The sequence below is a fragment of the Petaurus breviceps genome, unplaced genomic scaffold, assembly GCF_028583685.1.
Source record: "Petaurus breviceps papuanus isolate PSGF00001 unplaced genomic scaffold, PetGlider_PUasm1.0 38, whole genome shotgun sequence".
In the NCBI taxonomy this organism is placed as follows: domain Eukaryota; kingdom Metazoa; phylum Chordata; class Mammalia; order Diprotodontia; family Petauridae; genus Petaurus; species Petaurus breviceps.
Window position 1 is genome coordinate 33,860,859 of NW_027186304.1, and position 27,522 is coordinate 33,888,380.

A 27,522-nucleotide genomic window follows, 5' to 3' on the forward strand; every position below is an offset into this window, starting at 1 on the left:
GGAAGGAAGGAAGGAAGGAAGGAAGGAAGGAAGGAAGGAAAAGCTGCGTAGTCAGTGGCGTGCAGCTCTCAGGAAGCTGTGCAATTCGGCGGCTCTGTCTCTTCACACGGTCCCTCTGACTGTGGCTGAAGCTGTAGCTTTCTTCTTCTGTCGATGATTCCAAAGGTGACCAGTTCTCTGTGTTCCTATATATGTGTGTGTGTGTGTGTGTGTGTGTGTGTGTGTGTGTGTATGTATGAATATATATGTGCAACTAGCAAAAGAATCTTTTCAAATCCAATTTTATTCTAGCCCTCTTTGTAAACATTTGCCTTCCTGTTACCTTTACGAGTGGAATATTGTTTGTTGTACTGTTGTGCTCCGATTTTTATTCATGAAATGACTTCCTTTTTTTTTTTCTCTCAGTCACGTAATGATCGGGTATCAGAAAAAGACGTCACCATCCCAATTCCTCAAGGAACATATTAACTATTCTGTGCTGTCCTCATGGATGAGATGATCCAAAGTCATCAACTTCTCATAAACACCTCTCACTCACACATTCCATTTTTAAGAAGTCTAATTATTTTGATGCTTCTCAAATTTGCCTGTTCCTCAAGGATAAAAAAATAATACAGAGAATTAAGAGGATCATAAAATAAATTTTTTAACCATGTCCCTTCTGGGTACTGTTACTATTTTGTGGAGTTCCTCTAAAAAGAAATTCAGTACCCTGAATTAAGAGATAAAACCCTCCTCCTTATCAAATGAGTTTAATTTGGGTATCCTCGTCTTTTGCATATATTCTTTCAGATAAAAAATTAAATTAAAAGATTTGTTTTGTTTTTAAAAGGCGGTTTGAAGTCTTGGAGAATTTTCGGAAAATCTCTAATTAGTCTAAATGTAATTGACAGACTGGCTAGTGGGTGGAATGATTAGTGCAAAGTACACTGAGTTCCCAGAGTGGAGCTGTCCAAGCTCTGGGGGTACTGAGCTGTTGGGATGCTAAAGCCACAAACTTCGGAAATCTCTACCTCCAGTTTGTTGTCAGGAGAGCCCTGAAATGTGATGAATTACTGAACGAACCATTTAGTGTGAGCAATTTTCACTACAAAAAAGTCACGATAATGATAAAAAAAATTTCCAGTTTCCAGTGAATGTATTCCTCCTAATGATGGTAACACTTTCTGGGCCTCTTATTTGAGAAAAGAGTAGCTAAGGGTTTTATTTTGTGCCTTCCTTCTTGAATCATTGGGGGGGGGGTGTTAAACTTTAGTATCTAACACTATTGAATTGAAAACTGTTGGGTGTTTTGGTTTTACATGAAGAAAAAGGGACATTGTATGAATTTTGAGCAGTGGGGAATATGGCTTCACTTTCTTTATTGCACACAACAAAATTAAATTTGTGCCTAGAGTTCTGTGTGGTGAAGTGAGTACAGACTGGAAAAGCTCGAGGTTTCCCATTAAAAGTTCATTTGCTCAGGGACTCTTAACGGGAATCCCTCCTCTGGGAACTCTTTAATCTACTAGCATTTTTTTTTTTTACTGAAAATTACATGAAAGGAGAATGGAAGGAGAGGAGACCACAGTTACAGGAGTCTTCTAAGTCTCTGGATAAATTTAGCTGATCTTAATCTTTCCAATCCAGTGTAGGAATGTAGGTTTATTTCCTACAAAGTTGAGAAATATAGCCAGCAATAATCACTACTGTGCATTTCAATGATTTGGTTCTCAAAAGAATAGATGAAATTATAATTTCGTTCATTTCCTATTCCTGTGATTTGAATATAACATATTTAAAAGACCTATTTTAGTTCAACTCAAATTTTCCAAAATGTAAAAACTGAGTACTTTTTAATATCTCTCTCTCTCTCTCTCTCTCTCTCTCTCTCTCTCTCTCTCTCTCTCTCTTTCTCTCTCTCTCTCTCTCTCTTTCTCTCTCTCTCTTCTTCTTCTCCTCTCTCCTTATCTCCCCTTTATTCTCCCTCTCCTTTTTCTCATGCTGTCCTCAAAAGGCAAAAAAAATTAATTTCTTATGTTTCTGGGTAATGGAATTACTTAGAAATTCCTAGTTAGGACACTGTTGGCATATTCTATATTCCTAGTTAAGATCAGATGGCCTGTAATGATTAAGTTCATTTTTTATGCAAGTATTTCTTTAAGTTCTATATGTATGCGTATTCATAGATATGTGCATAAATTTGACACAGGTATGCATGTATATATGTATATATATATATATACGTGTATATATATATACATATATAAAACACTTCATCCTATTAAAGATACCTAAAAACTTAGCCACGAAACTGGCCAAATAAACTTCAGGAAATGCCTAAAGTCATTACTGATTTTAGTACTCTGGTCTTCCGCAAGGATAATGTCAAAGGTGAACCCTATTAAAAACTCCTACTCTTTCCTCTCCTGGGGATTCTGACTTGCGTTCAATTTGTAGATATACTGGAAATTTTCCAACATTCCTTGCGGAAGTCCACTACTCAACGTAAGGAAAGGGAGCCACCATGTGGGGAATTTGTTGACTTCAAGTCCTGTTAAAGATAGGGTGAACTCTGCAATTGAGGACTTACTGGTTGACAAGGTGAAAGAGGGGAGTAGAGAAAACGGAAAGGAGGAGAGCAACTTCAGAGAACTCCTAAATGTAAAAACTACTTAACGTCTGAATTGAAACCACTTGAGCAAGTTTCTAGCCCAGTCTACTCAAGCTCCCTCATTCTGAGGATCAGATCTAAGACCCTTGGAATTTACACACCAGGAGATCCAGATACGATAGTCTGAACGTAAAACTAAAAAGATTCTTTAACTTTGTATTCAGAGGCACACACAATGAAGTCAGGAATCAAGGACTCAATTCTGAGCAAAAGAAGTTTCCATTGGCTGCCTGCTCTTCTAGAGCCAAAGGACAGCGGGAATATTCCATTCCTTTCGATACCTCCAAGTCCACGATTGTTTCAAATTTATGACTGAGCTAGTTCCGTGGACTGTTCCCAGGACCTTTTCACCAATTTGCCTAGCTGGACTCCTCCCGGTCTGAGGCTTTTGCTCTTCGGTAGGAAAGGGAGAGTGGTGGGAAAATTTGAGACCTGAGATAGAAGACTGGGCTGGACACTGAAGGTGAAGCAAGTAGCTATTGGCCATCCTTGCATTTGACACAATGGTCCCATCTAGTCACATTTCGGACTACCTTCTGGCTCTGTACTTGCCAGAGAGGTCTTATGGCCTGAAGCTTTTTCTTTGATGCCCCCAAGTGGGTAATTTTCCTTCATCTCTAACTTCAATTTCATACTCATCGACTGTTCGCAAACACATGTGGGTTTGAAGTGTATACCAACTTCTTGGCTGTGTGTATACTTTAGAGAGGAGGGATAAGAGCACAGTTAAAATAGAGGTTGAGAGAAAATTTACCCATGGCCAGGCTAAGGGGATTGCCAATACTGAGCCATTGAAATTATAAGGAAACCATGGAGTTTCATAAACTCCTCTTCTTCCGTTCTCCTTTCATAAATTTTCAGTTAAAAAAAATGCTAGTAGATTAAAGAGTTCCCAGAGGAGGGATTCCCGTTGAGTCCCTGAGCAAATGAACTTTTAATGGGAAACCTCGAGCTTCTGTGCTCACTTCACCACACAAGCCAAAATTACATATTTCCCCTATTTTCAAACACAAATGCAGCCTCTGTTTCATGCTGTGTTTTTGCCTAGAACATGGGGTAGAAAGAGTAGGAAAAGTATGGGCTCCATTGTTGTTCTTTTTATTAAGGAACTTCAACAGCCACATTTCTTCCCAAGGGATCTCTGAATTAACTCAAAGGATGAAAGAGATTTTAAGGGCTCTGAGTGCATCAGAACCAACCAAATCCAAGGAAGCGGAAAAGGACCCAGTGCCCTTTGCTATAGATTTTAGATGAGTTTTTACAAGCTCTTTTCAACATCATCTCATTCTCCTATCTAAGCAATTCTCAAGCAGGGATATTTCCTTTCCAAGATGGGAAAGTAGGGAGTGATTTGTCCTGGGGATTGCCAACAACAAGAGAAGTAAGAGCATTTTGGTTTGGGGTTTTTTGGTTTTGCTTCATTTTGGTTCTTTTGGTTTGGTTTTTATGTTACTGGAATCTGTTTATCTCACTGTGGTAGAGAAGTCCAGAAAGAAAGTTCCTTCATATATCACCAAGTGCACTGCAACAAAAGAATTGCCTGGAGGCACTGAAAGTATAAGTGACTTGCCCTAAGTCACATAAGCTTTAGGTGTCAGACTCCAAAGACAACTCTCTAGCTCAAATTCAGCTTCAGATACTGAGTACTTGACTCAGTTATATAAAATATAAAATAGTGATACTTTATGAAATATAAAATAGTGATTATATTAGCATCTACCTTGCAGGATTGTTGTGAAGATCAAATTTGTAAAAAGTGCTTAACACAGTACCTGGAACATAATAGGTACTAGGTAAATGTCTACTCCCTCTTCTCCCTCCCGACTATTCTGCTTTTCATAGGGGACAATTTATACAAAATAAACAGGGTTACATCAGAGCAGGATGAAGGTGTATAAGGATGCTTGCTGTCTACCTCCTAGAATAATGTGGTAGCCCTCAGTAAAGGCCCCTGAAGACACAATTTCAAAATGCAGCTTATGTCCTCAACTACCTGCTTTAGGCCTCAAAGACTTTTATGTCTGGGGTATAAGAATTATTAAATATAAAAATTATTATGTTAATCTGACAAAATGCATGCAAGGTGCAAGTTGTTAAATCTCATAACCTTTTCCAAAAATGTCCCCACTGCTCATTGCTTGTCCTTAGGCTCTCAGTTTCAAGAACAGTGTGCTAGCCCAATAAACAGGTTAAAGAAGAAATCCTCTGCATGTGAAGTGGTCCGATTCTATTTACTGAAAAGATGAACTGATATTTCTGATATATTTATTGAGAAATATTAAACTTGCAGATGATTTCATAAAATTAAATACCATATGTCTGTGCAATGCTCTCTATCAGCCTCCTTAGCCAGGATTGCTTGCTCCCCCTGCAGGGGAAAATGATCTTCAACCTTTTACAGTGTTATTTTTCCCAGAAGAACAAATTAGGAGTGGATAGAGGGAAACACAATTCAAGGGGGAATAGAATACTCTTTGATTTTACGAAACCATGGGAGTACTGAGTTTACTCAAATGAGAGAGTTTCTTCTGGTTTCTCCTCAGATTCTCTAAATTTAGAAATTATTTTCCTTCAAAATCTTTCACCTATTTCTTCTCCCTCTTATGTATCTGCCTACTGAGACTATGAAGTCATTTTAGACAATAATCAAAACTCTCCTTCCCACAGACTATCCATATATTCCATGGGCCTAAAAATGCTAAATGACAATTCAATAATATATAAAATATTTTTCTATTGCTGTTCTCAGTTTATTACTCAGCAGGCCAAGAAAACAAATCTACTCTAGAGGCATTTTCAGGTGATTCCTCTCTACATAAACAACTATTGCAATGATCCTTTCCTCTTGTTGCTAAAGGGGATGAGTTACAAGATTATATTCAGCTTCAAGACAAACTTTCAGGTTGTTTTTCCTGACTCTTCCAGTAAATTCAATGACTAATGACTCATTTCATGCAGATTACACCTGTAGGGAAACCCAAATGTTCCATAGTAGTACAGCATGACTAGCACTTACTGGACTGAATGTATCATACATTCCTGGACAAAGTGGCTGATGATCTTACCCATAATATATCACTGACTTCACTGACCTTGAGAACTTGATGCTTCATACATTCTGACAGCAATCAGCAAAGGAAGCTTATTCAATCCAAATAAGCAAAGCATCTCTACCTAGTTAAGAAACAAAATGGAATGGTCGCAGTACAAAATAAAAGCCATTTGTTTTAGGCAGAGATAGACAATACCAGAAGCAAAGATCAGGGCCCCATTTTACTCTGGGACATGTTCCAAAAGCTTCCTCTCTTCTACATATATGAGACATATGTAGGCTCAGCCTATAAACATTGGCTTGCCGGTTACTTTAGGACATATATACCAAGTTTTAATTTTCAGTATTATGCTGAGTTCTCTTCCAGTTATGTGATATACCTTTTGGGGACATAAAGAAGCAAAGTCCTTCCTACTCCTCATCTCCAGCCTGTAGAGAGAAGAGATAGTAGGAAGCAGAAGTATTATCCCCAACTCCAGCCTACTCATATGGTCCAGAAGCCACCCATTGGAGCAGGAGAAGGCTCACTGGGAAACCCTTCATTCCACCCACCCACCCCCACCCACTGATGGGAACCCACTTATCCTTCATAAATAGACACCAACCCTTCCCCCTCCAATTCATTCACTCTCTTTCCGGCAGGAATCCAGAATCTACATCCTTCCAATAGAACCCTCTGGCTCATTCTCCCCTTCCCAACCATGGTGAACTTGGTACCTACACATACACACACACACACACACAAACACACACACACACCCTTGCCAGATAGATATGGCCGCTTATACCACTTTAATAACTGGGGAGTCACCAACTACAGTACTTCCTGTAAGATGGAGAACCACATAGCCTTACATTCAGACCTGTTACTATACCTTCCAGATGCTTAGAAAGTTCATTTGAGTGTACCCTAAAGACTCCTGGGTATTCTACCCTGAAGCTAGCCCATCCTTCATGTATTGTCTCCATCAATTAAAATGTGAGGTCTTTGAAACCAGAAATTATCTTGCTTTTCTATTTTTAACCCCAGTCCTTAGCACATAAGTTAACTTTTTTTTCTTTTTGGAGGGGAGAGGGCAGGGCAATTGGGGTTAAGCTACTTGCCCAAGGTCACACAGCTAGTAAGAGTGTCAAGTGTCTGAGGCCGGGTTTGAACTCAGGTCCTCCTGACTCCAGGGCCAGTGCTCTATTCACTGCGCCACCTAGCCACCCCCAAAATTAAATTTTTTTCATTGATTCATTCTTAGATTCCTACTCAGATCAAGCTAATATATAAGATGAAGAGAGAACTATGAACCTGTGGCCAAAGGATTCCAGAAGCACATGCAACAGTATTTTCCTAAGTGATTTTTGGTGGAAATTCTGGGAAGAACTTGGAGAAATATAACTGGGATGGCATTTTAAGTACAATAGAGTAACTGTTCCTTTTCTGACCCAGATAGGACTTCCAAAAAGTCCCCAAAGAGAGCTACATATCAATGATGTCCTGCCCAAAAGGCATAAATGCATCCACCAACATTGCCATCTCATGTCCCAAAATGATGTATCTGACTCACAAAATGTGTCACTCCTCCTAACTTCTCTCTTTCTGATAATGATATCACCTTCCTCCTAGTCAAACAGGCTCAAAACCTCAGGGTCATTCAACTATTTGCCACTTCCTGTAATTTCTACCTCCAAAATAGCACTCATATCCATCTTATCCTCTTTATTTTCACTCTGACTTCCCTAATTCAGGCCCTCATTTCTTCACAGCATGGTGCAAAGAAAAATGTGCTGGATTTGAAGTTTCAGGACCTATGTTGTTACTTAAGCTCTCCAGGCCATATTCTTCTGATCTATAAAATGATAGGGTTGGATTTAATGACCCATAAGGTCCTTTTAAGTTCTAAATCCATAATACTAGAAGAGTAGTAATATTTTTGCTAGTGGGAAGTAGAGCAAAGGTCATTAATCCTTTCAGTCTTCTCCCATTCCAGGCCCTATGATTTGCATGGGACATAGAGGTTATAATAAAAGTTGAGGGAAATCTCCTCATTACAGCTTTATATTGCAGTTTTGTTCAATGAAGTCTCTGGGAGTGAGATGCCAAGACAAGGGAATGATAGGTATTAAAAAGCATTTTATGACCATCGTTCAGGTAAGAATTAGACTGAAAGGTTTCATTGGAAGGAAAAGAAAACATGCTATAAATGGCAGGTTTTTAAAATGCCTAATGACTTAGACAGCTAGTTGACTGGAATTTTTAATCAGAAAAATGTATTAAAATAGTCCCTGAGGCTATTTGGATAAATATGTGGTAGGTCTCTCCTTCTACAGTCTAGGAAGAGGATATATGATAACTGAAGAACCAGAGAGCAGTGACCACAGGAGGGGAGACACCCAGAAGCAAAAGAGGACTTGAGCAGCAGTATAGACATCCAAAAGCAATGAGGATTCCCCTCAGAATACAACAGAGAGACCAGAAAAGGAACTCAGTAGCTCACCCCATGACATCACTAGAGGTTTGGGGGAGCTTAGTAGCATCAGAGATGTGAATGGCTTGGGACTTTAGTCTTCCCTGACCATATGTGTTTCCCACATGTTTGTCCCACCATTTTTGTTCTTCAAGTGCTTTCCCTGTAGATGTTTTCTCTCCTTCTAGTCATAGATTAATCTATGAGAGGGTGAGGGTACATTCCTGTGTGTATAGGAAAGAAAATAATGTAGCATCCTTCTGCTATTTTCCTCTAACATACATGCCCAGTATCTATCTTGCTATACCATTTAATTAATGCCTTTTGCTTTGAACTAATATTTTTATTTGTTTGTCTGGCAAAAGCAACACATTGATATAGGGCTCATGAGCTTTAGTTTGTGTGAATACTTACACATATCTACAAGGTGCCTCATATGTGGGATAAGATACATGGAGGTCTGGATGTGAAGTGTAACATCACCTAGACTACTATAATATCTTCCTTTGTCATCTCCTTACCTCCAATCCATTTCATCTCCAATCAATAGTACACACTTCTCCCAAATTAATCTTCCCAAAGAATTTATCTGTTTGTCTCATGTCCCTACTCACAAACCTTCAGTGGCTCCAATTACCAACTGAATATAAACTGCTAATCCTCTAACTCAATCTACTATTGAAGTCTTATTACAAACCAGCTATCTCAAATTGTTTTCCTTCTAAGTTTTGGTAAAACAGTATTATGCTCTATCTTCCATTCTCATCCTTCCATCTCATATTTATGCCTTTCCTCATGTTTTCCCTGACCTCTCCTCCCATCTCTATTTGTCAAAATCCTCCTTCCTTTAAGGCCCAACTAAGGTACCACCTTCTCCACAAGCCGTCCTTAGATTATGCCCCCACATTACAGTTGAAAATGATCTCCTCCTCAGATTTCTTTTGGCACTTGACCTAGACCTCTCCTTTGCACTTATCTCATTGTACCTAAATAAATTTTTGTGCATGTTTCTTTCTCTATATAAGTTGCAGAGCAGGTACCAAAATGATGCAATCCTAATAAAGCTGCTCCAAACCCCAATATTCTAACTTCCTTATGGGCCCCGCTGAGCCGGAGGCTTGTCCTGATTTAACCACACCAAAGGCTCCTAGACTCAATATGGCCACTGCCCCTACCTAGCCACTGCCCCATCCCACCCCCAGCTCAATACCCTAACTTCCTTGTACATGCTTCACTGCTCACTAGAACAACAGGTGTGCCCATGAACTCATTTCTCACAGAACAGCAGGCATGTCCATGTGATGGGATCCTAGCCTTTGCCTCTAGTTAGCCACTGCCCCCAGACCCATTCCTCATATTTCCCACAGAAACAGCAGGTGTGAGCATGCACTCAACCAAAGCTCAGCTCAGATGCTACTTCCTCTAGGAAGTCTTTTCTGAACCTTCCAGTTAATATGCCTAGAGCTTTTTGTCCCATTTCTGCTTTTCTCTCATAGTAAGAGCAATACCTGCTTGGCTGGACTAGCTTTTCTTAAGGCCATACATACTCCAGAACTTAATTTTCCTTTAAAAATATTGAAACCATCCTTGAGATTCAATTAGCCCAGGGGACAAAGGGCAAACCATTTTTATAGCTTCCAGGTGACTTATATACAAAATCCAGAACAAAGAGAGTCAGGCTTTTCCTCTTTCCTTGATACTGACATGCTACTATAGCAAATGAAATGCCCTGGCACAGAAGTTGTACCCAGTTGAATTGATTAATGTCCTTTCCAGCTCATGGCTAAGTAAACTACCTTTTTACTATTAGATGATCTTCAGGTATTTCATTTCATTCCAGTCTTAAACCTGAACCACTGAACCAGTCTATCAGGACTGACCTACGGAATAGTTCCTTTTACTTCCAAACGTGTTATGCTTATTGATGTTTGTGCTATAATTGCCCCCCTTTCTTCCCTACCATCACAACATATAAATACCCAGAGGGATATAACTCCTTAAGGACAAGGGTTGCACAATTTTTCTCTTTGCATCGCCTCCAGGGTCTAGCACAGTACTTTGTCTATCATATGTGTCTAATAACAATTTGATGACTTATATTTGTGGACGGAGATCAAAATATCTTCTACCCTCATCCCACTTCCTGGAGGCCTTTTGAGCTTGGTAGAAATGGAGAGAGTTTGCATTCTACTGGAATAGCCTCCAACAAGCCAGGATTGTTTCCATGCCGAGATGAGGCACTGGAACAGGGTTTTAGTAGATTGGATTTATTTTTAAAAGTAGATACATCAGGGGCGGCCAGGTAGCACAGCGAGTAAGAGCACCGGCTCCAGTGTTGAGAAGACCTGGAGATCAAATCCCAGGCTCAGACACTCAGCACCCACCCAGAAACACCTGGCCGTGTAACCTTGAGCAAGTTACTTAACCCCGATTGCTTTAAAAAATAAAAAGTAGATACATCAGTGATGGCACCTCAAAAGTTTCACCATTATTATTAATGCTATTTTACAAAAAGTAATTGCTTTGAAAGGAATTACAAAAACCTTTTGTTGTTATTGTTGCTTTTTGTCAATTTGTCCTTTCTACCAGAAAATACACAGAAATTAGCATAACAAACAAAATCATCACTTGGAATAAACTGCTTTTTGCTATAGATAGACACCATTTGAAAACCTGTGTCATCTTTATTTCTCTGAATTTCTTTACCACCTTTGTTCTTCCAAGGAGACTGTTACTAACATACCTACTTGATCTTTCCGTTTTCTCTAGTTAGATTATAAATATGTGTTGTAAAAATAGTCTTAACTTTGTCCTGTAGCTTTTGTTCAAAAAGCAGGGAGGAAATTTCCTCATTAATGGTCTTGATTTCAAAATCAAATACTCAAAGGGCTTATATTCAACTTAATAGAAATTGAATATCCATCAGCACTTAAAAGAGTAAATATAGTTGTCTTAAAAGTATAAGAAGCACAGCAAACTCTGGTATAATCCTGTTTTACATAATAGGTATAATCCTAAAAAAGTGGTATGCAAATCACATTTTACTTTTTTCTATCAACTAACACTGTAAATTTAGAGATAACCTCCTTCTTGGGAGGAAAAAATCTGGCTTCCATTTGGTAAAAATCACACTTAGAAATCCAGGAAATTTATTAAAATAATATTTAAGAGAAAAATAACATTCTAATGGAGCATTTATAGTAACACTCAAGTTATCTACAATATTGAAAATACAGTATCATGGAAATGTGTTTTGCATGACTGTATATGTATAACCTATATAAAATTTCTTGCCTTCTCAATAAGGGGGGAAGGAGAGAATTTAGAATTTAAAAACATTTTTAAACAAATGTTAAAAATTATTTTTATATGTAATTGAGTAAAAAATAGAGGAGAAAAAAATAAAATACAGTATCTTGCAGCAACAGAAAATATGGTGATTGCCAGTGTAATATGGGAATGAGAAATATTCATTTTGCTGGGTAAACCCTCAGGACTCCTTTTGCATATGTGCACACACACACACACACACACACGTCTTTCAGAAATAGTTGTTTTGAACACTTCTTTTTTCCTGGAGCTATTGTTTTTTGCTTATTGGCTCCCCTCCCAAAACTCACACACACACACACACACACACACACTCACACTCACACATCTCTAATGCAGGTGGTAAAAGAGTGAGTGTTCATAGAAGCTAGGTCTAAGTAAGACATTATAGTTCATTTTATTTTCAATATAGATACACTATGTCTTTAAGAAATAGATGTTCTTGGAGCTGGGAGGTGGTGCAGTGAATAGAGCACCAGCCCTGGAGTCGGGAGGACCTGAGTTCAAATGGAACCTCAGACATTTAACACTAAACTATCCGTGTGACCTTGGGCAAGTAACTTCCCCAATTGCCCTACCTTCCCCGCTCCAAAAAGCAAAATAATAATATAATTATTATTATGTATTTTTTTCCTTTATTTGGTGCCAAGAATCTGTCAGGCTCCTTCCTGACATCCTGCAGATCTTTTGCCTCCAGGTTTGTTAGTAGAAGGAAAAGTAAGGAGATGAAAGCAAGTCAAGAATGAAGAAGAGAAACTAGAGCCAAATCAAAACACTAAGCAAAAAGATGAGAGAAACAAGACAAGAAAGAACCATGGTAGAGAGGGGGGATGATGAGTCAAGCACCATAGTTACAGGTAGAGACATTTTCAAGTACACATACTAAATCTTCTTTAGGTAAGTCAAGTTATATACATCTAATTAATTGGATTGCTAAACCAACTTTGTGCATACTAAACACATGCTGAATAAAATTAGAAATCAGACCTAAAAAGCAGATTATCCTTGATTATTGAGAGGTGAGTCACTGATTATTTGATTATTTCATAGAAGGGATGTTTGGATATAGTATTGTGGCCATGTAGTGTGAGACTCCCTGGCAGAGTTTCCCCAAACTGTGGGATATGTTCTCTGGCTAGATCAAAAGGTCTGGTGAAGCAGGTACAAAGCAATGCACAGGATTATTGGATTTTTTTAAGTACAATTCATGAATACATTTGGTTTTAAAAAATTAAAACAAAGTTCAAATCAAGATCAACAAAAATGAGACCAACACAGCAAATTTTCTCTGACACTCAATTCAGAGCAAACAGGGCCAATTTTGAGCTGGTGCACATCTCTTCTTATTAAAAGAATTATCTGCCCCACACCCTTATCATTGATCATAGGCTCATGGCCTGAGTAGTGTCTCTGTGCTACTTGCTACTTTTGAACCTGAAAAGTATAGACTCAAAGTTATGCGATCTTTGTGTAGAAGTTAATGATAGCCTACTTTTCACCTGTTGTTCTTACCACGAGGGAGGTTAAGGCGATGAAATGCTTAAATTTTGCTTGCATTTTTCGGGAGTTCTGAGCTGTGGGGGGGCTAAAGCTGATTGAGGGTCTGCTCTCTATCCAGCACCAATAAAGGGAGCTCCCAGAGTCTGAAGGTCCCCAGCTGCCTAATGAGTGTCAAACTAGCTCCAGTCAGGTCAGAATGAATGGAGCAGCTTAAAGCTTCCATTCTGATCTCTATTGACATGAGGCCTTATGGACAATTTGTCAAGTTGCTACAACAATAATTAATTTTAGTGGCCTAAAGAATCCCCCCTTAGGAAAACCCTCTCCACACAGATGGCACCTATTCTCTGACTTATGGCCTTAGTTACCTGGGGCACCAAATGGCTAAGTGACTTGCCCACAGAGCTTTGATGCCAGAGGCATCCCTTGAACCTAATTCTTCCTGATTCTGAGGTCAGCACTTTGCCATGCGGCCTCTAAACTTTTATTATTGTTATTATTCATGTTATTGTTATTATTAATTATATATATGAAAACTAATAATTTTATCAGTAAAAATCTTTGCAAATTGTTATTTTAATGAACATTTAATACTTCTTTGCATGGTGATATAAATTATGATAAATTTTTAATGTTATTTGAATAAAATATAGGCTAGAAAATTATTTGCATAAATTATTTCATAAAAAGTGGAGGCATGCAACAATTTTTATGTAAAAAGTAGAGGCCTTACTACATAAAATTTGGGAACTACTGCCTAAGGAGATCCTTTATATTGTAGGTCAGATACCCTGTAAGCAGAGCTATAAATAGCAGTTCTGGTATCTGAGACAAGCACTATCAAGTGTGGGGAAGGAGCCCTCAGATGTAACTTTTTAAAGATAAATTCCATTGCTGTAGAAGCTAGGCAGGGCTAGGTTGGAGAGGAGCTCACCTGGAGTAGTAGAAAGCTTTGGGATCCTACCCCACCTGGCACAATGATGCCCTTTTCTTTCATTGCACAATGGATGTCTTTCACACAAGCCCTAACTTGGTCTGTGCTTCAAGAGGGGTCAGTCAAAATTTACAGTGGAACCACCAGCGAAGTTTTGGTGTGGGTCCCAAGATCCTGTGATACATCACAGCTAGAACAAATTTAGGATAATCTACCTGCTCAGCTGTATTCCCCAATAAGGCAGAACCATGCCATCCATGTAAAGGAACAAGCTTTTGGCAGTTGCACCCTAGCACAGAGAGCACTGGTTGTGATGGAAGGGGAATTATATAGATGAGGACCAGTAGATGGTAGCAGAGAGCAGTGAATGCAGCATTTCAAGACCAGGGAAGCACAGCAGACATAGCATTGTACAGGGACATGGAGCATAACAGAAACCATCCAACATCCAGCATAAAGCATCTGATTCCCAGCACTGGACAGCACTGGAACTTCTTCTGGGAGATAGCATGATCCTATAACCAGAGAATCCTGGCATGTCTGCAGCCTCAGAGAAAGAGGTATGGTTACATGTGTCTCTACATACAAGCCTTACCACATCGTGCTGTGGTAAGAAGTAGATGCTATTATTATTGTCCCTATTTTGATAAGAGAATTGTATCCAGAAGAAAGCTTAGAAGTCATTGGGTCCTGCCCTTCTGTTTTGTAGATGAGGAAACTGAGACCCAGAGAAATTAAGTGACTGGCCCAAGGTCACATAGCTATTAAATATGAGGTAGGATTTGAATTTTGGTCTTCTTGACTCCAAAGCCAACATTATCCATCACACCAAGCTATGGTGTACATGCATCATTTGTCTCTTTGATAGTTTAGTTAGGGGGTCTCAGAACCCTGGTTCAATTCCAGTTCAAAATATAGGCTAGATCTCTAAATGACATCTCAACTTTAAAATCTTAGGAACTTAGAGCCTTTTGCACTTAGGCAATGTCTATAGGAACCATCTAGAATATATTGTGGTTGTTTGTGGGTACGTGAATTTCAAATTCAAGGCGGTAAAATTTCTATGTTTGATGTAAAAAATGAGAGTTCCAAGCATGTGGGAGGGAGTAGGACCTATGCCCCTGTTCACCCAAAGCATGTAGAGGCTGAAAGATTCCATGGATGCCAGTGATAACTATTTTACTTAGCTGAGAAGGGTGCTTATTTTTCTTTGATGTAGCTGCTCCACCTTTCTGGTACTTTTCCCTCAGGAAAAGGAGGCATGTGGTACAATGGCAAAAATACTGAATTTGAAGCCAAAGGACCTGGGTTCAAATTCCAACTCTGTTTACTGCCAGTATAACCATAGGCAAGATCACTTCACTAGAGCTCACTTCCTTGTCTGGAAAATGAGGAAATTGGACTAGAATTCAGGGCTTCTTAAACTTCTTATATTCAAGACCACTTCAGTGTTTCTTAAACTATGGGTTGCAATCCCATGAGGTCTTGACCCACAGTTTAGGAAGCACTGGACTAAATGATCTCTGAAGTTACTTTCAATTCTAAATCTATGACCATATATGTATTCCGAAGCAGAGTTGTAGAAGAAATTAGATCAGAATTGCTTCTAGAGACTTTAGATATTTAGATTGACATGCTATCCATTCACAACCCATTGAGACTTATGCTGGCAGGTTGGTTTCAATTGTCCTCCTTGTAAAAGAAATAAATATGGATTTTTCAAGTCTTAATTCAATAAGTCAATTCATTAACAAGAATTTACCCTGGCATCATCTGAGATGATAGAGATACAAAGACAAAATGAAAGTCTTTGCCCTCAAGGAGCTTATATTCATCTATCCAAATATTCATTCATTCCACAACATAACTATAACTAGCTCAAGAATCCCAGTTTAAGTCCTTAAATCATACTTTAGTCTACTCTACTTGGTAAAGTTGGCATTCGGCATCAAACTTACTCAGTATGAAAGAAAGTAGAAGTAAGTTCTCTGTGTTCTAAGGCCTTTGTCTGTTAACAATTCTCTCCCTGAAATATGTCTAGTTGTGGGTACCAAATCCCACATGGGAATAAATAGAGAAGGCCTGTTAGGGTACATGATCAACTCTTAGGGTAGACCACTTTCTCTGTAGGGTTTAGAAAAATCAGTAGGAATTGGGACTTTTTTTAGGTTTCTTTGTAAGTAAGCACGGTTTTGCTAGATGGTAAAGTGGGTAAAACTGCTATAAACCAGTCAGAAAGATTTGAGTTCAAATTCTGCCTCAGACACTACCTGTGGGAGCCTGGACAAAACACTTAACCTCTTTCAATTACATCTTTAAAATTGTAATAATAATAGCAATAATTGCACCTATCTCACAGGATTGTTGTGAGGATTAAATGACATAAAATATATTGTGCTTTCCAAACCTTAAAAGCACAATGTAAATGCTATAATTGTTATTTCTTATTAATATTCCATTATATTAATGTGCCACAATTCATTTAGTTTGCTTCCCTTTTTTCAATTACATATAATGCTGCTATGTGAAAATCTATGAGCAGGCAGTTAGTTCTTTGTTTTGCATGAAAACAACTAATTTAAATACAAATAATTTTTGAGAAAATGTGGTTATTTATATTGATTTTTAAAGTTAAGTTAATGGGGTGGGGGGGAGAAAGAAAAATCAGCAGTGGCAGGTTCCTCATATGACTGTTTTTACTTACTGTTCAGTACATATGTGCCCAGAACCTCCCTAGTTGGGAAAAAATGTCAAAGGTTTTAAAAACACCAACTCCCTCAAGCTCCTTCCCCAACCACCAATCTGTAGTTCTACTCTTACTTCAGGTCCCATTACTCTCCCCTTTACAAAAACCTGTGTAGCTTACATGACATCATCTCACCTATGAAATCTCCAGAATCATTTGACACAGGGTCAAAGTACTCTATGTTCACATCCACTCAAAAAGATAACTCACGAGCCCCCAGAAATCTATTTACACACAATTAGTTTTATTCAGAAATTAAGATCACGGAGTTGATCGGACTCAGAAAGCATTTATGATAATCCTTCCTGTACAACTATAGATTCAACATTTTTAAAAACAACCATAATTTGATCTTAAAATATATTCATACCCTGCCCGATGTGGACATTATGGTATAAAGGCAAGAATAATGAATTTAGGTTGGAAGATGTATCTTTGAAGTCTAGAGCTCTTCCATTTGCTTGTTGTGAAGTCTTGGGCAATCTACTTAATTATTTAACCTCTCTGTAACTCAATTTCCTCATGTGTAAAATGGGGATAATTATGCTTGCCTACTTAACACACATCTATGTAAAGACTACCCTGAACTCATCTGACCTCAGAAGCTAAACAGAGATAGACCTGGTCAGTACTTGGATAAGATACTGTGTGGGAATACCAAACATTGTAGACTTAAAGAGAAACTGTGGCATAGCAGGGAGAAAGCTAGCCTTAGAATTAGGGGAAAAAAAAAACCTGTGCTCAAACTCTACCTCTGATGGCTGGGTGCCCCCAGGGAACTATTCAGGACTCTTAATAGCATAGAAGGTGCAGAGGAAGTTTCCTCAAAATCACAAGCTTAGTAAAAATAGAAAAAATAATCTTACACTACAGCCAGTTTGTGAGAATGAAATGAAATTATGTCTGTAGAGCAATTTGTAACCCTAAAGTACTTTGTTGTTGCGGCTCAGTTGTTTCAGTCTTATCCCACTATTTGTGACCCCATTTGGAGGTTTGGGTTGGGTTTTTTAAAAGATACTGGAGTGGTTTACCATTTCCTTCTCCAGATTATTTTACAGAGGAGGAAACTGAGGCAAACATGGTTAAGTGATTTGTTCAGGGTTACAGAGCTAGTGAGTGTCTGAGGCAGGATTTGAATTCAGGACAATGAGTCTTCCTGACTCCAGGCCTGATGCTCTATCCATTGAGCCATCTCTAACTGTCCCAAAGTATTACGTAAACATAAGCTATTTTTATTACTATTATGCTAATGTATCTAAACAAAACATTGTTTTATAATATAATAATATGTGATATTTGGTGAAAATCACAATACTCTTGTATCTCTCTGCAAGTGGGTATAAAATTATTTACCCTTATGAACATAAATCTAGATTATCCATAAAACAGCCCTAGAATTAAACTTGAATTTATGTATTTGAATCCACATACATAGGCTGGGTGGAAGAAATGGAACTTTTCTACAATCTACTCCTTCTGATCCCACATAACAGTGTTAGAACCAGGTAGACAAATCATGGGCACATAAGGATCTGCTCTGCTCCCTCTTCTTATTAGAGAGCCATCTGTTCAGTTGTTCTTCAGACCCTAAAACTACCACAAAAGATTTTGCCAGCTACACTGCTGATATTGCTGAAAAAAATAACTGCGTTAAGAGAATGTGAAGGATTTTTACCCCTCAGACAAATTCAAGACCAATGAAACCCCACGAATTAAAGATGATTTTGTTTGAAAGAGATAATAAAAATCCTTAACTCAATTAACAAATGTTCAAATACAATACAAATTCAGAGATACTAAGTAAATGGACTAATAAGGAAAATTCCTAGCTCAATACAATTATAAAAATTTATAGAATATCATTGTCATGTAAAGGAAATAGAACTCTTTTAAAATATAAGGGAGAAAACTATTTCTGAGAGCAACATGGTAATAGATTACTTCTCTTGGCCTGAAATGGACTTTCCTTGACACAAGGCCATGCAAACTTCTTCATTCCTAGCAGAAAGAAACAAAAAGGAAATGATTGACAGTCCTCTGTCCAACAAAAAGTAGCCTTTTATTCACCACTCTCCAGCACTTGGCACAGCTCCTAGCACACAAGAAATGCTTAGTAAATGCTTAACTAACTGATTCTCCAAAGGAAAGTTGATATGATGTGATCCCTGCTATTCCATCCTCAAGAGAGAAGATTAATAAGACCAAGAAGTAGAGTCAAAATGGTCTTCTCTTCTGACCACCAGGGAGAAAAGAGGGTGGGAGCAGAACCAAAAAGTTGCTGTTCTTACGTCTTATTGGGAGGTAAGAGAATAAGGCACAGAGAAAGATCATGGAAGACCTATGTCATAAAGAATCATCTACAACTTATGTTCAAATCAAGCAGCATGCTAAAATCCAGGCCTTCCTTCTCAATTCTTTGCCCAAGGTTGAAACAATATTTTTGTCATCTCCATTCTAAGCTCTGCCAGTTCTGAAGGTAAATGAAAATGGTTTCAATTTCCAAAGAAGAGATCATTTTGTCTCCTTTTCTCCCTCAAATACTATCCATATTCAGGACCTCATCATTTCTCTTCTCAACTATTGAAATGACCTCCTAATTCCTCCTTGCTTTCATCTCTATTTCTACCCGTCTCTATTCCATTCTCCAAACAGTTGCCCAATTGTCCTTTTAAAAACAACCTGACATTGCCATTTTTCTACTCAAAAATCTTCAATAGCTCCCTAGTGCCTAACATATAGAGTGTTCCACAATCTGGGTCCAAACCACCTTTCCAGTCTAATTTCATCTTATTCTTTCTAAATATTCTCTCTGTTCTAGTCAGAAGTCAAATACTTGCTATTCCTTGTAAATTCTTTCTCCTGTTTCTATATTTTTGCACAGGTGGTCCCTGATGCCTAGACTGTACTCCTTCTTTAACTAGCCTCAATTAAGATGTAATTTCCTATATGAGATCTCTAATGATCTAATTCACAAGCTATCATTTCTCTCTACATTCTTTGTACTTTTATGCATACTTGACTTATCTGTGCACAATATATATACCCCCTACTTTCCTACCCCCAGTAAATTGTTAGCTCATTAAGGACAGAAACAGTTGGGGTTTTTTTGTTTTGGGTGGGGAGTGCCTTTGCATTCCTGGAGCCTAGCACAGTCTCTTGCACAAGGTAGTCTCTTTGACAAGGTTCATCACATTGAATTGAATTGAACTAGGATGATGAGAGAATATTTCATGAAAGAGGTGGTATCTGAGTTGACCCTTGAAGAGAGGAGAGATAAGAGGGGGACATGAAGAGAGAATGCATCCCAGGAATGGTAAATTGTTTGTGAGAGTGTACAGAGATCATGTTTGATGACTGGCTAGTACTACAGTCTGACTGTAATATAGAGTTCATAAAAGGGAGTACTATGAAATAAGGCTATAAAGGTAGATGAGAATTAGACTTCATAAGATATTCCTTTCTCTCCTCCCCAACATTGTAACCGCATCCCTTACTTTACAGGAACCATTGTGCCCAATAGAAAGGAAGTCCTGAGAGTTCCACTGAAGAGTTGAGGGTTAGCTCCTAAGAGGAGCAGGCCTACCTAACAAATTCACTTAGTCCAAGGGGAGCTGAATGAGGACACCATGATGTGAAAAAAGACATTGGGGAAGAGGAAAGGAATGAAGCACTTATTAAGCACCTATTATGTATCAGGAACTATGCTAAGGGCTTTACAAATATTTATTTACAAAATTTGATTTGCTCATTGGGGCCCTGTGATACTGAAGGTGTGAGTTTCCTTGGCAGTGCATTTCCTATGTGCATGCCTCTCCACCACTTCACTTTATGTGTATGCCCACATTTTCTGCTTATATTGTGCATATTTATGGGAGATAGAACCCCAGGTTTATAAAGAGAATGTTTTATAGTCACTGTTCTTACTATTCTTTTTCAATAAAAACCTTTGGTTTGAGATAACTGTGTCAATTGGCTGACCATTAAAGATAAACATTCTAGTAGTAGATTCTATAGTTTTAAAAGTTCCTAACCATGAAGTAAGTAGGTAGTTCCATGAGTGGCATCTTTATTCCCTAAATCAAGAAAATTATTATTGTGGCATGATTTTCATATATACCATTGTATTTTGTACCCCACTTTGAGTAATGTTTAGAGTAATGAGCAATTTTTAGAAGAGTTTTTTTTCTGGAAATGGGGAAGGAGTTAGAAATAAGAGTCAGAAGTACAAAGTAATGGCATTTGTACTTGTAGTTCTGAAATTTTATAGCAGTAATAGCCAATAATAGAAATAGAGATGATTAGGCTGACGGGGAGTGGGGATGTAAAGGGAAATTATAAGAGAATCAGTTCTAGAAGCACTTGGACATATCTACCAGCTAATTATTTTATAATTTGCAAATAATTTAACAATCACAGTTAAAGTTCATGAACAAGTCCCTTCTGGTAGCGCTCTTGTTAGCCATTATAATGCCATGAGACTTTGATTATTTAGTCAGTGTAGCATAATTGAAAAGACACCAGACAGATTCCTAAGACTGATTCTGCCACTTACTGGCCACTTAACCAGTATATTCCAAGAAAAGTACTTTGTAAACCACAAATTGCTGTATAACTGTTATCTACTAACTACAAGAGAAAAATAAGCAACGTCTTCCCAAAAAAAGGTAATGCTTTTTTCTAACAAATCCCAAGGAAATTGCCATTTAAATTCAATCTTCATATCAAATCATGAATGCTTAAATACTATATTTATTCAGACCAAATGTAGGTATGTGTGTATATATATGGTGGTGGGGGGAGGGAGGCAGAGAGAAGCAGAGGGGAGGAGTGCACATAGTTCTACCAGGAACTAGTAAAGAAAATAATCCTTTGTGCTTGATAGGTAGTATTTTCTGCTAATAGTTATTTATAGCCTAGAATTACCAGAAATAACAGACAAATTAATAATTTAATAGAAATAGCTTTTATTACAAAAAAGAACAAAGCTAAAATAAATAGAAGCCATCTGTAATTTGTCAAACAACAAATTCACATAGCTCTTTTTTATTTAACTTAACAGTTATTACAATAATAAGTAATAACTTGGCATCTCAAAAGGATGCTATTGGCATTTCTAGCCTCTAAATCTGACCAATACTGACTCTGTCTGCTCCCAGGGACATCCTAGAGATTCAGAATGTGTAGTGTGTTTTTAAAATAAAGATGAAAAAAATCAATAGGAAACTGGAAAAATACAGGGGCAAGTGGGAAATACAATGATTTCTTTTTGTGGCATTCTAACCTGGCAACAAGTAACCATTACTGCTCCCCTACCTACATTGGCATCCTTTTACAAAACACTGGAATTGGAGTCCTTTATGTATAATTGCTTTCTTGCAAATAAGTTTCTTAGTTTATAAAGTAGATAGCCATCTTTCTGGGAGTAGTTTAAAGGAAGTCTTGTCTAGAAATTAATCAAATTGACAAGATGGCATCTTCAGATTACCTTGTTCCCTACCTGTTCTATCAATTTCATTCTCTTCCTTCAAGCCCAGTAGTGTCAGAAATTTCCCTATGTGGTCAGCTATTGTGATTCATGGCCTTTGTGCCTCCCAGTGCCTGAAGCTGCATGAACTTCAAGGAGTGATGAACTTGAGCCCCCACACCACGGGCTATCCAATTTCAATTTCACCAACATTTATCAAACATCTTTGTGTAAGGTGCTGGAGGAAGTTAGAAAAAATATTCAATAGCATGGAGGAACAGTATCCTTCCTCTTTCCTTTCTTCTTTGAGTGACCAGAAAGGGTAGGTGGACAAAGGATAGATAGAGGCAGACAATGAGACAGAGACACATATGATAATGATCATCTTGTATCTAAGAGAGTTGCAAACCAAATTCTATGTGATATCCAGAAAGAAATATTTACTACTAAGTGGAATGGAGATTTTGGTGGAGGTGGGGGGGGAGCTGAGATTAGGGAAGGTTGTATAGTAAAGAGAGCACTTGAGCTGAACTTTGCCATCTTGCATAAAGAAGCTGCCTCACATAAATTGCCACCTACTGCTTCCCTGTGTGTTTCTCCTTACTCTGTGCTCCTTTAGACCCAATTTTAGGCCACTCCTTTAGTCCCATCACCCACTTAACCCATTAGGCTTGGTTTTCTCAATCAACTTGGACTGAGCAACCATAACTTCTGGTTCATTCTCTCTTGGATCATGGCTTAGACAGCACCCTTGTCCTCTATGAATGTTCTTCCTACAGACCCTAATGATTGTCCTTAACAATGAACAGCTATTGATTCAGGTAGAGTGGAAGGATTATTAGATTTGGAATCAGAGAGCCTGTGTTCAGATTTTAGTTCTGCTACTTACAACCTGTGTAATCTTAAGCAAGTAACTTCTTTCTGGGCCTTAGTTTACTCACCTGTAAAATGAATGAGTTGGACTAGATAGCTTCTAAGTTTCCTTCCATCTCTGCATCTATGATCCTATGATCTTCTGACCCATTGTCCCTATGGAGAGAAGAATGTCAAGTAGTTGTAGAAGTTTCCACCTTCATTTCAAAGATGCCTTTCCCTGACCACCCATCCCTCATTTGTCTTATCTCCTATTAGAATGTAAGCTTCTTGAGGGCAGAGACTATATTGAGTTTTTTTATTTGTATTTCCAGTGCTTGGCAGATAGTAAAACTTTAACAAATGGTTTTTCATTCATTCATTTCCCATCTTTCCTCCCCTCTTATAAAGGAAGTTGACAAAGTTGGCCATGGAAAATGAAGATGCACCTCCAGACCTGGAGCTTCACCTCACTATAGGGAAGGATTTGAGGAGGAATATAATAAATATTACTATTGAAATCACACTTGGAGAAACTAGTTGCAAATCAGCAAAAGTTAAATCAATCCAAAACAGGTAAAATGTTTGTCAATACAAATGATTAAGCTTGATCTTGGAAGACAGGATAAACTTGGACTGTATGAAGATTGTCCCACAAAATCATGGTGAGAAATTGGGGCAAAAGTAGGAATTTAACCACTATAATGCAGTTGCCTAGGGAATAGAGAGACAATAATAGAATGATACTAAGATTGGCATACATGTATGCCTCCTAGGTACCAAGCAGGGAGTATGAAACTAGTACAAAAACTTCAAAACCAAAAAAACTACCAAGAAGTCAAATTCCTTCCATAAACCAAGACAAATGACTTACTTTTTAAAATCTGTCTTCCATTTGTCATTTTATGATGTTGTGTAAAACAAAGGATTTCAAAGCCCTTCCAGTCTGAAATCTATGATCCTACAATCTTATCAGTCATAAAATCATAAAACAGAAATCTAGGTATGTTTTAACTATTATTTATCACAAGTATTTTTTTTAAAGCAATCAGGGTTAAGTAACTTGCTCAAGGTTACACGGCCAGTTATTTCTGGGTGTGTTGCTGAGTATCTGAGCCTGGATTTGATCCAGGTCATCCCGACACTGGAGCTGGTGCTCTTACTTGCTGAGCCACCTGGCTGCCCCTAAGCAATTGGGGTTAAGTAACTTGCTCAAGGTTACATGGCCAGGTGTTTCTGGGTGGGTGCTAAGTGTCTGAGCCCGGGATTCGATCTCCAGGTCTTTTCAACACTGGAGCCGGTGCTCTTACTCACTGTGCTACCTGGCCGCCCCTATCACAAGTATTTTTAAGACAAGAATATGTATACAATTCTACTTATATGGACTTGTTCTGAAGCTCAGGATCTTCTTGGATAGTTATTGAGGTCCCTGAGAGGAATATCCAGCTCTTGGGAGTAGACTGTCATTTGCTTCACTTTCTGGTGCAGGAATTGACTTTTCAGGACAAAGGACAGCAACTTTGATGTCTATTCATTCGATGAGAATCACCTCATTGACAATGCTCTTGGTACCATCTTTGATCACACTGCTTTCTGCTGGAGGGGAACTAGAAAAATAGAAGTACCTGGGCAACTTATTAACTCCTTAATCATAGTTGGGGGGAATATGGTGTTGATGAGGGGAAAACCATTATGGAGACCAACAGAATGGAAACAATGAGGGCAGCATGGAGCAGAGTGGAGTAGGTAAAAATAGAGAATAAAGAGAAGCAGTTTCTATGTCCTAGAAAAGAATTCCCAGACAATATCATGTGGATGAAGTCCCCAAGGCACACAGCTCTGATCAGATCTAAGGCCTGCCAAATGTACAGCTGATACTCCAAGAGAATATTGGTCAGATTTAGAGGTTCCCATGTTAATCATTATAGTCCAAAGTAAATTGTGCTATCTATGCACCCAAGAGGCAAAGTCATACTCTAGGTCCTAGAAGAGTGAGGATAAGCAGAAGAAGGACTAAATCCATGGTGCTCTGGTTTTGGAGTTAGAGAAGCTGGGTTTGAATGCAATTCTCCTTATTTTGTGTGACCACATGCAAGTCACTTAGCTTCAATGGGTCTCAGTTTTCTTCTCTGTAAAGATACGAGATGATCTCAGAATTTCAATTACCTTGAAATTTATGATACTATTATTTGAAGCATGAAGGCTTCTCAGCTAATTGAGGACCTTAGGATGAAAGATTATTTAAGTTTCCTTAGTTTCATGAAATGCTCACATTCTTGCAAAGTCACCCATCTTTATAAATAAGGTCCTATTTTCCCATTACCTTTTCATTTCATTTTTGAGCTGCTGTCACTGGAATTTTTGTTTTTCAATGGATATACTGACATATTTCATGTCTCCCTGTCCATCCCAATTCCCACCCAGACCCTAGCAGCATGATGCAGTGACTGAGAGTCAGACTCAGAGCCAGGAAGACTAGACAAGTTCTGTTTCTGATGGAGTCTAGCTAGATGATCCTAATTTCTTGGGAAGTCAATATTCTAAGATAGGAATTCTTATCCTTTTATGTCATGACATCCTTTGGCAATCTATTGAAACCTATAGGGGTCAATCTATTGAAACCTATAGGGGTCAATCTATTGACCCCTTCTCAAAATGTTTTTTTTTATTCAAAACTGAAGGAAATGTTACCTTTCCGTTAGATGATAAAGATGCAATTTTTCTACCCAAGTTCAAAGACCCTCTCCTGAAACCTATACACAGATTGCCAAATGATCTATGGGCCCCAAGTTAAGAAGCCCTGCTCTAAGACTACAAGTTGCAGACAAGGTATCAACCTGCATTTGTAGAGGAAGGATTCCCATACCAATGAAAACACAAGTACAATTCTCTATCCCTACCCACTCTGCCCCATTTCTGTCCTTCATTCAAGTAAAGCATCATCATTTTGGAACTAGAAAGTATCTAAGAGATAGTCAAGTCTGTGAAGAAACTGCTCACTTTTACCACGTGTGTTCTCAGAAGTGAAGACAGGATATGCTATCAGATATATCAGGAGCAGAGTGAGGTCCACAACTAGGTTTCATTACACTGTTTTGTAGTATTGGGGATCTGACTAGCTCCAAATGCTTCTCCATCTCCGACTACTAGTATATGAATACTACCCGGGACTCTCCTACCAGAAGACTGCATCTTTTCTTTTTACATAGCCAGACTGGACAAGCTTTTCTGAGCTATTCTCAGTAGCATGAGAGCCCAGGGAGACACAGAACTCACAAAAATGACAAAAGTAAAAATTCCCTTACTGAAAGTAGAGGAATCCTCTTGGACACATAACTGAGTCAATCCTACGCCTGACAAGTATATAGCACTTGTGCTATAAATACCTTGCACTGGGACACCAAAGTAAGGGGCCTCGATCAAATAGGTAACCAAGAGAGAACTGATTCTTCCGCTACCTTCTATCCCCTGTCAGGTAATTAGCCAACTACTAAACAATTAAGCACAGTGGAGAAATGTTGAGTGATGAAGTTGCCACGGCCACTAGGAGGGAATTTGTTTCTCTTCTTAGTCCTGCCAATACTGCTTGCTGCCAGCTTACATGGTGGGCATATTTTGACTTTATGCACAAACTATTTACCATTGTATTAGGGAATCTTAGTCTATAGACTATTAAAGGATACCTTAAAATGTTTGTGTTTCATTTGATTCTCATTCCATGGAAGTATTTTGCTTAATGCAATCCATTATCCAACCCCCACCTACCCTGCTCCCTACTCCACAGTTAAGAAAATTGAAGTCTGGAAAAGCCAAGCAACCTGCCCAACCAAGACCAAATAGCTATTTAGTAGCATGACAAAATCAGAACTTTTGGGGGGAGACGGGGTGTCAAGTCAGGTGAGAAAAGTACTTTTGTGCTTTCAGCAGACGTGCCTGCCCACAGCCCTTTGGGAATTTATGTAATCCCTTAAATGAACATATGGGCATCTCAGCAGAGGCCATAAACATAAGTCATGTACAGAGACAGTATTCTCAACCATCCCAAGGTTATGAAAGTTTCTGTGCTGATCCTTTACATAGTCTGTTCCCCTTGCCCTACCCATCCAGAGCAAGAGAAAAATAAAATTCTATTTCATCATTAAATTTAGAAGTATTTTTTTTTGTTTTAAAAAATTTTTAAAGTAAAAAAAATTTTAATTACAATTTTATGTACTTTTTTTTGCTTTTTGGAGGGGGAAGGCAGAGCAATTGGGGTTAAGTGACTTCCCCAAGGTCACATGCCTAGCAAGTAATAATTGTCTGAATTCAGATTTGAACTCAGATCCTCCTGACTCCAGGGCCAGTGTTGTAAATTACAATTTTAAAGCTGGAAAGGATTTTATAAAGATTCTTCTGTCCAAAAATCTTTCTCATAGTCTGTCCCTGAAGTCTATAATCCCACATTGGAGGTTAATCCCTTTGGATAGGTCTAGACCTAGCCAAAATTGTATGTATATATATATATATATATTATATATATGTGTGTGTGTGTGTGT

At 38.3% G+C, this 27,522-nt stretch overlaps 1 protein-coding gene across 2 annotated transcripts in view; it reads right to left on the bottom strand.

The window, feature by feature from the left end:
- ADCYAP1 (adenylate cyclase activating polypeptide 1) overlaps positions 1-27,522 on the bottom strand; it is a 121,255-nt gene that overhangs the window by 8,485 nt on the left and 85,248 nt on the right. Inside the window, exons 2-3 of one of the 2 annotated variants that reach the window (XM_069099734.1) lie at positions 23,077-23,164; positions 5,746-5,827 (exon numbers count right to left, since the gene is read on the bottom strand). The gene's annotated coding sequence lies outside the window, so the exon portion shown is untranslated. The remainder of the gene's footprint in view (positions 1-5,745; positions 5,828-23,076; positions 23,165-27,522) is intronic. The other variant, XM_069099735.1, reaches the window with a different exon arrangement.